The following is a 12,248-nucleotide window of genomic DNA, read 5'->3' on the forward strand; positions in this document are numbered from 1 at the left end:
AGGACCTAGGGAGCCTCCAACCCACGGCCGCCGCGGCCTCGGCGGGGCATTCACCACGCCGGCCGCGTGTCCGGAATTCCCGGGACGCCTTGGAATTACCTGCCCCGCAACTTCTGGCCCGCTCGCCTTCTGCCAGGAATTAAAGAAACAAATGGCGCGATCCCTACGGTGTGCGGGCAGAAGGGACCTCAGCGAGGGCAGAGCCCCTCACACTCACTCCATTCGAAACTCTCCTTAGAAAGTGAAGGCGAATCCTGGAGGAGCCAAGGAACAAGACCCCCCCCCCCCCCCAGGGCCTGCACAGGGGTCTGAGCCAGGCAAAGGGCCACACAGGTAGCCGAGAAGCCGCCGCCGGCAGCGCAGCCCGCCCCTCCCGCACCCCCCTCCCTGCCCTAGTCCAGCGGGAGGCTCAGCTGCTAAGGCAGCGTCGCGGACGTCCCACCCCCGCAGGGAGCTGCGCCCGCTGCCCAGGCCTGGCCCCGCACCGCCCGCCCAACCTCTCCCCCCTAGCTCCCCGGACGGTCGGCTCCGGCGGAGAGAAACGGGAGCAACAGTGCCTTTTCCCCCCCTCTCCTCCACTTTTTTTTGTTGTTGTTGTTGCTTTCCCACGCTGGCTGAATGTGACTTGACCCCATTTCAAAAAAGTTTGACATAGTGCTTCAACATTTCCGCATTCCTCCGCGACTACAAAGGCTGCAGCCGCCTCCCTCTGCTTTCTGTCTCTGCTCTCTGTCTTCACACTCAATGAAATCCTTCATGTGCCTCTCCCGAAGCCTGCCAAGCACCGCAAGGGTCGCCACCAGCGCAGCGACAAGAGGCCGCACTGGGACCACGACTCCCGCGTGTGCGCACACGCAGATGCGCCCCACGTGCACACTGTCGGGCGCAATGCAGGGCCCGGAGCTGCTTACCGCAGGGTGTGCGTTTTAACTCGGATATTTTAAATTATAAAAGTAAATTATACTTTATAAACGAAAGCAAACGTGCGTCTTTGTGGGGTTCCAAGCCTGTGCACTGGTCGCCTGCGTGCACTCCAGTAAGTGTGGATAACACCCCCGCAGGAGTTGCCAGCAAGAAGCCTGCGTTAACATTTATCTCGTGGTGAGGAAGGTGGAGGCCACACCCACACCTCCGCGAGCTGGGGAGAGAGCTTTCGTGGGGAAATGAATATGGGGCACGGAAACACATTGTCCCGCATGGAGTCCCCAGAGGCAGTGCATTTTAAACTCTAAAGTGTGGATTATTCTGTGAATGTCTGAGTGGAGTTGATATTCCGCTTTAAGAAGCTGGATGAGTGTGTGGGTGTTTGTGCGTAAGGCTATGTGGGAGCAGGCACAGGATCTTAGTGTTCGGGGTGTCCCTAGGGTAGGCTGTCCTCCTCTCGCCAGATTAGGAGGGACTCCTCTAGCTCCCCAAAATTGGTCTCCGTAATTAGCATGCTTCGGTTCGTAAGGGGTTAACTAAAGCCGATTTCGAATACAGCCCCCCCCCCCCACCACCACCACCGTCACCCCCACCCACACCCTGGCTTCCGACCCTGGCCAAGCTCCCAAATCTCCCCCGGGGACCCCCCACCCAGCAGCCCACCCACACCAACGCACGGCTCCTCACCTGCGGGGCCCTGCCGCGTCAGGCCTCCGGAGGGGGCTGCGAGTGTCTGTCCGACCTCCGCACGTGTCCACAGCGGCGCCAAGCAGGTAACCCGTCAGGAGGAAGGAGTCACCAGCACTCTTTACTGCGTAGGGGTGGGCACAGCGGCGGAGGGCGGAGGGACAGCTGAGGGCGCCGCCCGCGCGGCTCGCTGGGGGCGAACCGGGGCCGCGGGGCTCCGGCCGGGGCTCGGGGCCGGAGCCGGGGAAAGAGCGCAAGGGGAGCGGGGGCGGGGCGGGGCCCCCGGAGGCTGTCTCTGCTGGAGACCCACCCGGCGGCGGGGTTAGGGGCTCGCTGCGCAGCGGCAAGCAAGTGTGCAAATTAAAGCCTTCCGGAGAGAGGGGAGGCGGCTGAGACCCGGCTGTGCTCTGAGCCTCTCAGCTCCCCAGCTCTCGGCTCCGAGTGGGGAGTGTGGGGGGGGGGGGGAGTTAAATGAAAATTTCCGGCTTTCGCTGCAACTGTAGTGGGGGATCTTGCTACTAAAATGAGAGGCGTGAGAGGGAGGGTGGGATGTGTCGTCGGGAGTCCGCGGAGTTTCCAAACCCACGGTCGCCCAGAGTTGGGGTTTTGACAGAGTGAAGCGGGGGGATCAGTAGTCTGTGATGTGGACGGATGGAAAAAACACAAAACAACCAACCATAATTATGAGGGGCCGGTGGGGATGGTAAATACCAACACTTTCCAAGAAATTGAAAAATCAAACCAAAAAATAACTCTTCTCTATTAAAAAAAAAAAAAAATCTGGCAGGGCGCCTTGCAGAAAAGAAAATACTAATCTGTCCAAGCACTTTTCACTTTCAGCATGAGCTACATTTGTTTTGTTTTCCTTCGCTTCCTTTCGGCCTCACAAAGCCCTATCTATTCCTTTTGGACAGAGGATATGATTTGGAAATTGTCAGGCACTCTGTGGTTAACAATCTACTTGAAGGGGCTGGCGGGTTCACAATTATTAAGTGGTTAGCAATTGCTGAGGGTTCACTAAGGCATTTCTAGGGAGCTAAAAAGACTAAAATTTAATACAAATAACAGAACTGCAAGATAATAGACACACATTTACACACACAGAACACACACACAAAGAGTAGAGAACGTGATTGAGTGGGTGTTCAGTTTAAATGCATTATTGGAATTCTGAAATTTGAAACCTTGTAAGAATGTATACTTTACCTTCTAAGAAAACCTGAATACAATTATTTCAGGTGAAAATGAGATTTTGGACAAAAAAAAAAAAAAAAGAGACAAAGTCTTCAAGACTTCCTACAATGGAGCAAAACCAAAAAAAAAAAAAGAAGAAGAAAGAAATAGCTGTTTGTTTTTTTAAAGAATTCAGGGTTCTTTAAAGTCTGTATCTGTAGAATACTTAAAACCCTTTTAAATATCTTAAAGTAAAGCCAAAAAAATATTTATTTATTTCAGTGCTCTCTGGAAAAATTGAAGCCCAGCAAAACACTATTTGAATTGGAAATATTACTTCTATAAATCTTGTGACTTTTTTAATTAAACCATGTTGCTAATTTCAGAGTAAATCAATTTTGCCTTTATAAAATTCATTCTATACTACAGTGTGAAGTAACAGGTTAGGTAAATAAAAATTGTTGCATTTCCATTAGCAAATATTTTGCAATCCCTTATAATAATTTATTCTTGAATGATAAAGTGGATATTTGTGTTTCTTTATACTTAAGATAATTCATAAAATACATTTTGTGCTTAGGAGTATATCTTCTAAAATAAAATTCAATTTCTGAACAAAATTTGTAAAGATATCTATAACCTCATATACCTTATAGACTTAAGAAACCAATTGTTAGATTTTGTATTTATATGAAATATTAGATCACTACAAATGATTAGACTTTAAAACAGAGATACAAATGAGAATCTTCCATTTTTATAAGTGTTACACTTATCAATGATTTTAAAACAAAATTTACTTGTTAGTAATTAACACATTTATGTAATTTAGAAATAATTGTCAATAAATAGTCATAGAAACCAGCAAATGATTGCAAGAATTTATTTGGGTAAATAATTTGTTTGAAAGATAGTAAGCCATAAATATTTTTTAAATTAACAGAAAAATGTCTTTTCTACACTGGGTTGCATTTTTAATTACTGAATTTGACAACAACCATAGATAGATTTGAAATTCCATCATTTAGATTAATATATCACTTGTATGAGGTAAAGAAAGAAAGAAAGAAAGAGAAAGAAAGAAAGAAAAGGAAGGAAGGAAGGAAGGAAGGAAGGAAGGAAGGAAGGAAAAGAAAGAAAAGAAAGAAAGGAAAAAGAAAGAAATAAAGAAGGAAGGAAAGAAAGAAAGAAAGAAAGAAGGAAAGAAGGAGAGAAAGAAACTTTATTTGATTATAATTCCTGAGTGTTAGCTCTCTTTATGTCATCTGCTTTCTCTGATATTATTAATTTATCATTGTTCACTCTCTCTAGTTATGGTTCACATAAAATCCAGTTGGTTCAAACTTCAGACCAGGAAGTTTTACAATGGATTGTGTAAAATTAGTAAATACCAGATTGTTTTTGTTTATGGATAACTTCCTCTGTGGGTAATAGGTTATCATAGCAAAATTTGTGCAAAGTTTTTACACTGTGAACCAAATTCTTACCCCTTTGTTTAGGAGTCTTTTATGAATGAATGTGGAGCATTCAAGAATTATGATTTGCATGCCATGTATCTGGTATCTGAAAGTTGTAAATCATCTTACAGGCTTTTAAAAATTAGAAGTAATGTATTTATGTTCAAATATGATGTTGTAGCTTATGCTGAAAGTTTTCTTAGTGTCACACAAGAGATGCATTCTTTGTGAACATTTTATATCAGATATCTGTGAATTTTGTTTTCCCTAAAACAAAAATGAAATTTAAAATTCTGTTCTATAATTTGTAGTCTTGTTTAAGGAATGAGTAATTTATATAAAATTAGTAACTTTATAATGTACATCTAATTTTAAATCATCTCTGATTTATATTGGCTATTTGAATTTATAAAATATATTTTCTAGAAACTCAGAAATAATGTTTTGCTATAATCCACTATACAATAATTTTAATTGGAGGTTCATGCAAATGTATATTTTTTGTCTATAAAGATCTATTTATTGTTTTGGTAAAAATTTTTTTTGGTTTAATAACTTTAAGATCAGTTGCCCTCATCTTTAACTTGATTTATATGTGTATGTAAATGTTATCTTTGTTGAGTAATTACTGTGAAAAATTATAATGTTAACAGAAATAGTATAATATAATGCAGTGCATTTTAATGCATTCTTTCTTCCTCAGGCATTTTCAAGAAGTTTTCTTAGGTTTTCCCTTAAAATACTGAAAATTTACTAAATATTCTAGGAAAACTCAATTGTACTACCAACTTTCTTCAATTGTAAAATTCTGCATTTTAAAGGATTTTTTAATTCAGTCTTCCAAATAAGTTACTTCTAGTCGATTTGGAAAACACCTGTTTTTTTTCTCTTTTTGTTGTTGCATGTGATGTGATCTAATATATTGGATTTAAGCAGTGAAACTTGCAAATTTTGATATTTGTCGTGAGGGAAAAAATGTATCGGGTAGTAGCTTATAAATTTAAGAAAAAACCCAGACATTATTATTTTTTGGAACTTTCCATTTTTGTGGGTTCTACTGCTCTATAATTATTCCTGTGCAACATGTCAGTACTATGTTCATGTTTGTATAATTGTCATATTTTCTTTTTTTCCCTTCTGATAGGCACTCATATCTTCTCTTTGCTTAGTGTGTGTGTGTGTGTGTGTGTGTGTGTGTAGTATGTGTGTGTGAATACCTGTGTGTTCTTGGCGTATTGTCGTGACATGTTCGAAACGTGTTAAGATCCTTTCATCATCTATATTAGTATCCTGAATAATCAGTAAAATAACTGTAAAAATACTTATAAAAGATGGTGATAATCACATTGAAATATTTACATTTCCTTTTGATTTATAGGGTCCTACAGTTTTCACTGACTTCTAACATCTCTTTTCTAAGGTAATACTTGAATCTCTGCTGCACACATGGCCTAACAATTGTGTTGGCATAACTGCCTTTGGTTGAGCTGAAAGGTGCGTACATGCTTTACATAGACCATGCAGATGAGGCAGTGAGGGTACAACACAGTGGGGGTAAATCATGATAAAGTGGGATCTGGGAGGTAGAAGGAAGGGCAAAGGGAGAAGCTTCTTTTTGGGCACCTGAGAGAAACTTCTGTGAATGGCCTGACCATAGGGGCAAGTGAAGGAAGTATAAGCTGAGGTCCTGGGGCCAAGAGATGTAGCCTCAGGGCTCTGAGTATAGAGTATCCTCGCAATCTAATTCTTTTAGGATGAATGGCATTCTGTGTCTGTCCTGTTATGCACTGAAATCCATCTTATTAAATGAGATTGTGTAATGTATGTGCCCATATTCATGTAACTCTTCTACATTGTCTCATTATGGGTTTTTCCCAAAAATAATATACAACGGCATTCTTTGCAGGGGTCTTTGAATTTCTGTAAGAAAGTATATAATAGCATAGCTCTGTGGATCAAACATTTTACCATAAATTGGAGAGTTCTATTTTTAAACTCTGTTATAAATTTGTTGTCATTCACATCATAGTGTCCTCAATGCCTAGCACAGTAACTGGCAAGTATTTTATGTCTAGTAAGTACTGGTCAATGAGAAAGTTGGCTTTATATCCTTCATCCCTCTTTTCTGGGACTACTTCTTCCTACTCCCTTCTGGGAGATATAGCATAATAATTTTTTATATAATGTCAGCGAAGTTTAAGGATAGGGATGTCAGGATTTCAGAATCAGTCTCTTCTACCTGTAGTTCCCTTCCTTTTATTCCTCTTCTGTAAATCCTATGATCATTTTAGGGCCCAGCTCTCCAAACTTGGGAGATCCCCTCAGCTGAACGACATCCCTCTCGGCTCTGACTCCTTGAGGCCATCTGCTTTCTACCTCCTTACAAGCTTGATGCTCTGCTTTCTACCACCCTGAGCTCTCCAAGCGAGTTTACCATCCGTGTTCCTCTTGGCAATGATCCAGCACCTGGTTGTGCCATTTGACCATAGTAGGTGATCAATGCAATGCAGCAATTGTTCTTGTCTCTCTCTATGAGTGTTATGGAATCAAGCAGGCACAGACAGACCAGAACAGTGTGGCATAAATAGAATAACATCTGAAAAGTTGAGGACAGTGTTCCACTTTGCTTAAATAGGAAAGAACCAGGTTGTCCTGTTACTTTCTGTGGATTTGTTATGTTTTCTCTTGCGTTGAAGATATTAGTCACTGAAAACATATTTGTCTGAAAGAAAATGTGTTCAGATAAATTTCTAAATTTGACTGAAAGACAAATTCTAAAATCTTACCTGCAAAAAATACCGACGTAATTTTCTGCATTTCCTCCCCCTGCAAATTCCAGTTAAACAATTTTTCTTCAAAAAGAGCAAGTACTAAATTATAAGATCAATTAGAAACTACATAGCCCAGAACTGAGAAAGATTGCTAATTTTATTGAACAATGTCTTTAATATCTATGTGAGTGTATGTGAAAGGAAAGAACCCTTGATTTCTAAGTCAAGAGCCTGTGTTTTATTCCAAGTTCTTCCTCACAGCAATGCTCACTGTACCCCCAGTTATAGTCATGTAACCTTTCTGACCGTCAGTGTCTATGCCTATTAAGTGGGTTTGCTAATCATTTAGGAAGACGGTATGAAAACAGTTTGGAGAGAGGCAACAGAGAGTTTTACCTTTGCAAGAGAAGATCTGGAAGAGTAATTGAGGTTGCTGGTCTGTGGGTCAGAAAACCTGAAATTTAACCTGAGTTGGCCATGAACTACCTGTGTGACCTTGGGCAACACACTAAAGCCCCGAGACCTTAAGGTCTTTGTCAATAAAAAAGATGATAAGACTCAACGATTCGTATAGGTGCTGCTGCAGCTTGAAAATGCTATCGTCTGGCACCATCATTCTACATCTGTTCTTATAAATGCCCTAAATAAGAACAGTGCCAGTGGATGGGACTCTGATGTTAGCAACCCAAAGAGGGGTCTGGACTTCAAATGTGAAATATGTTGGGGCTCTCTAACATGAGTCTCTGGATTTTCAAGACAATAGACATGAATACCTCGGGGAAAAAAAATTAGAAAAATTCACTAGGTGGGGCAAGAGGAGCCAGGCTTTTAATTACTGGGCTAAAACTAAATGTGATGGATTAAGTTAATCAACCCTCATTAATAAAATGTGATAAGTAAATTACAGTAGTACTCACAGAGCTGGGATACTAAAGGTTAGAAGTCTTGGCTAATCACAGCAATTCTTTAAAGATACCATGAAGCATAACTTTGGGAGATGCGACATATCTGTAAACCATTGAAAATGTGAGTGGCAGCCAGTGTCCTGTGAGGCAGTGGGAAGTGGTGGTGGGTGGGGGTGGGGGGGTCGGGAGAGTAAAAGGCAGTATGCTGTGAATCTGAAGAGTTCCAGAAATATCAGAAATCCTGAGAACTGCCGATCCAAAACGTGTGCAGAGGAACAGGCTATGGTCCCTGTGTTGTTTTCTACTACGTTGGCTCACGCGCACAGTTGGCTTGAAGGTCTTCCCTAGATGTGCAGGGACATTTATGCAGTTGGAACCAGAAGCCTGGCCACAATGTGACCTTGGAGTAGGTTACTAAACTTTCAGAACCCCAGTTTCCCTCACCCATAAAGTAGGGATACAATTATCTGCTATAATAAACCGGGGTAAGAATTAATTTTCTACTTTGTGCATTTTGCATTTAACAGACCTTTAATAAATATTAGTATGCAACCAATATCCCTTTCATGAAATCACACTTCCTATTCTATCTCTTTTTAAAGACAGCTAACCCTTTGACCAACAAGATTTTCTTTTTTAAACTGGTTTGAAACGTCTACCCATTGCAGGAGGAACAACCCCAGAAATAGTACACACCAAACATCTTAGGCTTTGACAAAACCACAACGGTCTCTGGGTATGTGACGGATGGAGGAGAGAGTGGGTTGTCTCACCTGAGACGTTACCCCAGTACTGCTCAACCTTCTTCATCTATTCCCAGCAACCCCCCCCCCCCCCCACCGTCTTCCTCACCTTTTCCTTCCATGTGGCTCTCCATTCTTCATTCCCACTGCTCTGGTGTGACCCATACTTGCTGACATTTGTCTTAAAAGCCATGCATTCTGTTGCTTCCCACTCTTCCACAGTCCCTGGCTCCCACTTTTTTCCCTTTAAGAGCTGTTTGTCATCTTCTCAATCTCTTCTCTGTCAACCTTGCCTTCTGAGCTTAGCAGAAGTTTATTTGTCCTTAGACAACCTTGTATTTCCTATCCCATACTCTCTCCCTAGAAGCATGCAAGGGGAGATACCTCACTTCCCCTATCCTACCCTCTTTTTTCTTTTTTTTTTTTTTTCAACTTCCCAGGTCTATGTCCACAGTTCAAATCACTGCTCACTAGTGTCAGACACTCCATTGTTATCCCATTTCTCTCAGAATAAAATTGCAGTCTTGCCCTGCACCACTTCTGCTCTGATTCTTCTCATCACTCTGCCCCTTGCTTCCTCTGCGGCAGCCATACTAGCTTCTTTAGTGTTTCTCAGACCTACCAAGCACATTCATGCCTCTGAGGTTTGCATTTGCTGGAGTTTTTGTTGTTGTTGTTGTTGTTGTTGTTGTTGTTGTTGTTTTTTGCTGAAATGCTCTTCACCCACACATAAGCATGGCTGTCTTCCTTACTTCCTTCAGGTCTCACTCAGAAGTCATCAGAGGGACGTTCTCTGACCACCCTACATGAACTGCATCTACTCCCATCTATCTTATTTCACTTTGTTTCTTTTCCTTAGCACTTATCATACTCTAACACATTATAGGCTTATTTGTTTATTTGTTTAGTGTCAGTCTCCCCCCACCTCCAGTATATAATCTACAGAAGAGCTCAAAATTTGTTTTATGTTCTCTTGTATCACTAAAATAATTCCTTGGCACATAGTGGGCAATAAATATTTGTCAAATGAATGAATAAATGATCTCTCCTCTTACCCAACCTCACAACTAGCCCATTGTTGGCTAGCCGACAGCTTATTAATGAAAATAACTCTCTATAATACATAACTTTAGGGAAATCCTTCTGAATTTATGTATTTTACATGCAACCAATATTCTGCTAGGGGCTTCAGCTGAAATTGTTCACAAAAATGTTACTTAAGGATAATTTGATTCAACACACCACAGATTAAGTGTTATCTAAAATTATTGCCACTATAAAGTCAGTATATTCAGTTAATTGAAATTATACTGGAATGTGTGTCTTACACTGGAATGTGTATATAACAAACGTGAATTTTGTTTAAAATACTTGTCTCTCCTCATATAAAGAGTAGGAAGAAGTTTGGAAGCCAAAGGTGAGCAGATTCAGGTCTCAATCCATCATGATTTTTTCCTACCATATTACAAATCTAGAGTCTTGCAAGCCCGGTAAGAGCCAATGAGGTGTAGCTCAGTGCTTAAGAATCGCATCACAGGAGCCAGGCTTTGGTGATTCAAATCCAGGTCCTGCCACTGAGCTGTTTGTGTCCTCTGGTAAGTTACTTAACTTCTCTGAAACTTGGTTTCTTTATCTGGGTTAAGACTCCCTGCCTCTATGGTTGTCCTGAGGATTTAATGAGTTAATCCATGTAAAGCACTTAACAGGATTGGCACACAGAAAGTACATAGTTAGTTATGATTATTACTAATATTCCTCCTGATAAAACAGCTGTCACTTCTTAGGAGTTTTACTGTCCTTTTTCCTGGGCACCTGGCCCAGGATTTACTGCACAGTACTCTGTGTTCAATCGGTACAGCCACCACACCCTTGGATCCCTTGCTACTAGTGATATATGCAGTCTTCTCCCTTCTTACTTTCCCCCTCCCTTGCTCCCTTGTTCCCTCCTTCTTTCCTTTCTTCTCTCCTTTCTTCCTCCTTTCCCCTTCCCTCCCTCCCTCCCTCTCTCCTTCCTTCCTTCCCTCCCTCCCTCCTTCCTTCTTTCCTTCCTTTCTTCCTTCCTTCCTTCCCTCCTCCTCTTCCCTCCCTTTCTTCTCATAAATCTTGCCTTTTCTTACTTTCTCCTACACTTCCTCTCTCATACATTGCAGTCTGTTCTGCATTAGCTGTCAGTCCTCTCCTCCATTCTTCTGTTGTTTCTGCTCTCATTCACAGGAGGGAAAAGACCTGTCATGTCACCAGGAAGAATCCCCAGAAGCAAATCTTTCAGGCTCTCACTTCCTGGGTAGAATTTTGTTCTTTCAAGCAGCTTCTGCTTTAGACATCTGAGGCCCTTTATCAAAGACTGTTTGCTGCTCAAATTGATCAGAAATGCCATCTCAGCACTTTTAACCCATGTGTGGGTTATACCAGCAGCATCCAGTGCTTTTGAAAACACTGACTTGTCTTATCAACAATCATGGGCTAACCATAAAATCGACCATAACCAATTGTATTGCTTGCTGCTCCTAGGGGGCATGGATGAAATAATGTGGTTACTTTGATGCCTAATAAAATTCAATTCCAGTGATGGTGAGAATGTAGGAAGGAATGAAAGACATGTTCAGTGCAAATGTGTATTTTTTCCTCTTTGTCCTATTAGATTAGGAACTCCTTGAGCAAAGGGACCATGTCCGCTACCTTCATTTTTAATGTTTGGGATGAGTGCTCAGCTTAGTGCCTTCCTCACAATACATGCTCAATAATGAAACACTCCCTGTTTCCTGAATTTTTGCTTTTCAAGTACTAGACAAATGTGGTAAAAAATTCTGAGTACACAAAGGCTGAAAGAATAAACCCATGAGTGAGTGCAGTGCTTTATGTTGTTGTCATTCATGCAGCTTTGTGAAACATAAAATTGTAAGACTAAATTGTCAGGCTAGTAAAAAAAAAAATTATCTCAAATCTCAATGATCCTGTAAACTTTTACAACATATCTCTGTGGCAATAATTACAGTAGACCCCCCCCTTTCGTGGTTTCACGTTCCACAGTTTCAGTTACCTGTGGTCAAGCTTTGTCAGAAAGCAGATAATCCCCCTCTGACCTATCGTCAGAAGGCCAGTAGTAGCCTAACGCTATGTCACAATGCATATGTCATTCACCTCACTTCGCCTCCTCATGCAGGCATTTTATCATCGCACATCATTACAAAAAGAAAGGTGAGTACAATACAATAACATATTTTGAGAGAGAGAGAAAGCGAGAGAGATCACATTCACATAGCTTTATTATTATTGTTCTATTTTGGTAAGTTATTATTGTTAGTCTCTTACTGTGCCTACTTTATAAATTAAACTTTATCATTGGTATGCATGCATAAGAAAAACCAGTATAATGGGGCTTGGTTATATCTGCAGTTTCAGACATCCACTGGGCGTCTTGGAACATATCCCTGGTGGGTAAGTTGGGGCAGGAGAGGATTACTATACTGTAAATTATAGTGATATAGAGATATATCTTAATTCTCTCTCTTAATTGTTAAACTCTTCGGTGAACTAGTTTCTACTGTTGTGCTATACACATCATATGCTTTCAATACCTGTTTGCTG

This window comes from Panthera tigris, chromosome A2 (genome assembly GCF_018350195.1).
Source record: "Panthera tigris isolate Pti1 chromosome A2, P.tigris_Pti1_mat1.1, whole genome shotgun sequence".
In the NCBI taxonomy this organism is placed as follows: Eukaryota; Metazoa; Chordata; class Mammalia; order Carnivora; family Felidae; genus Panthera; species Panthera tigris.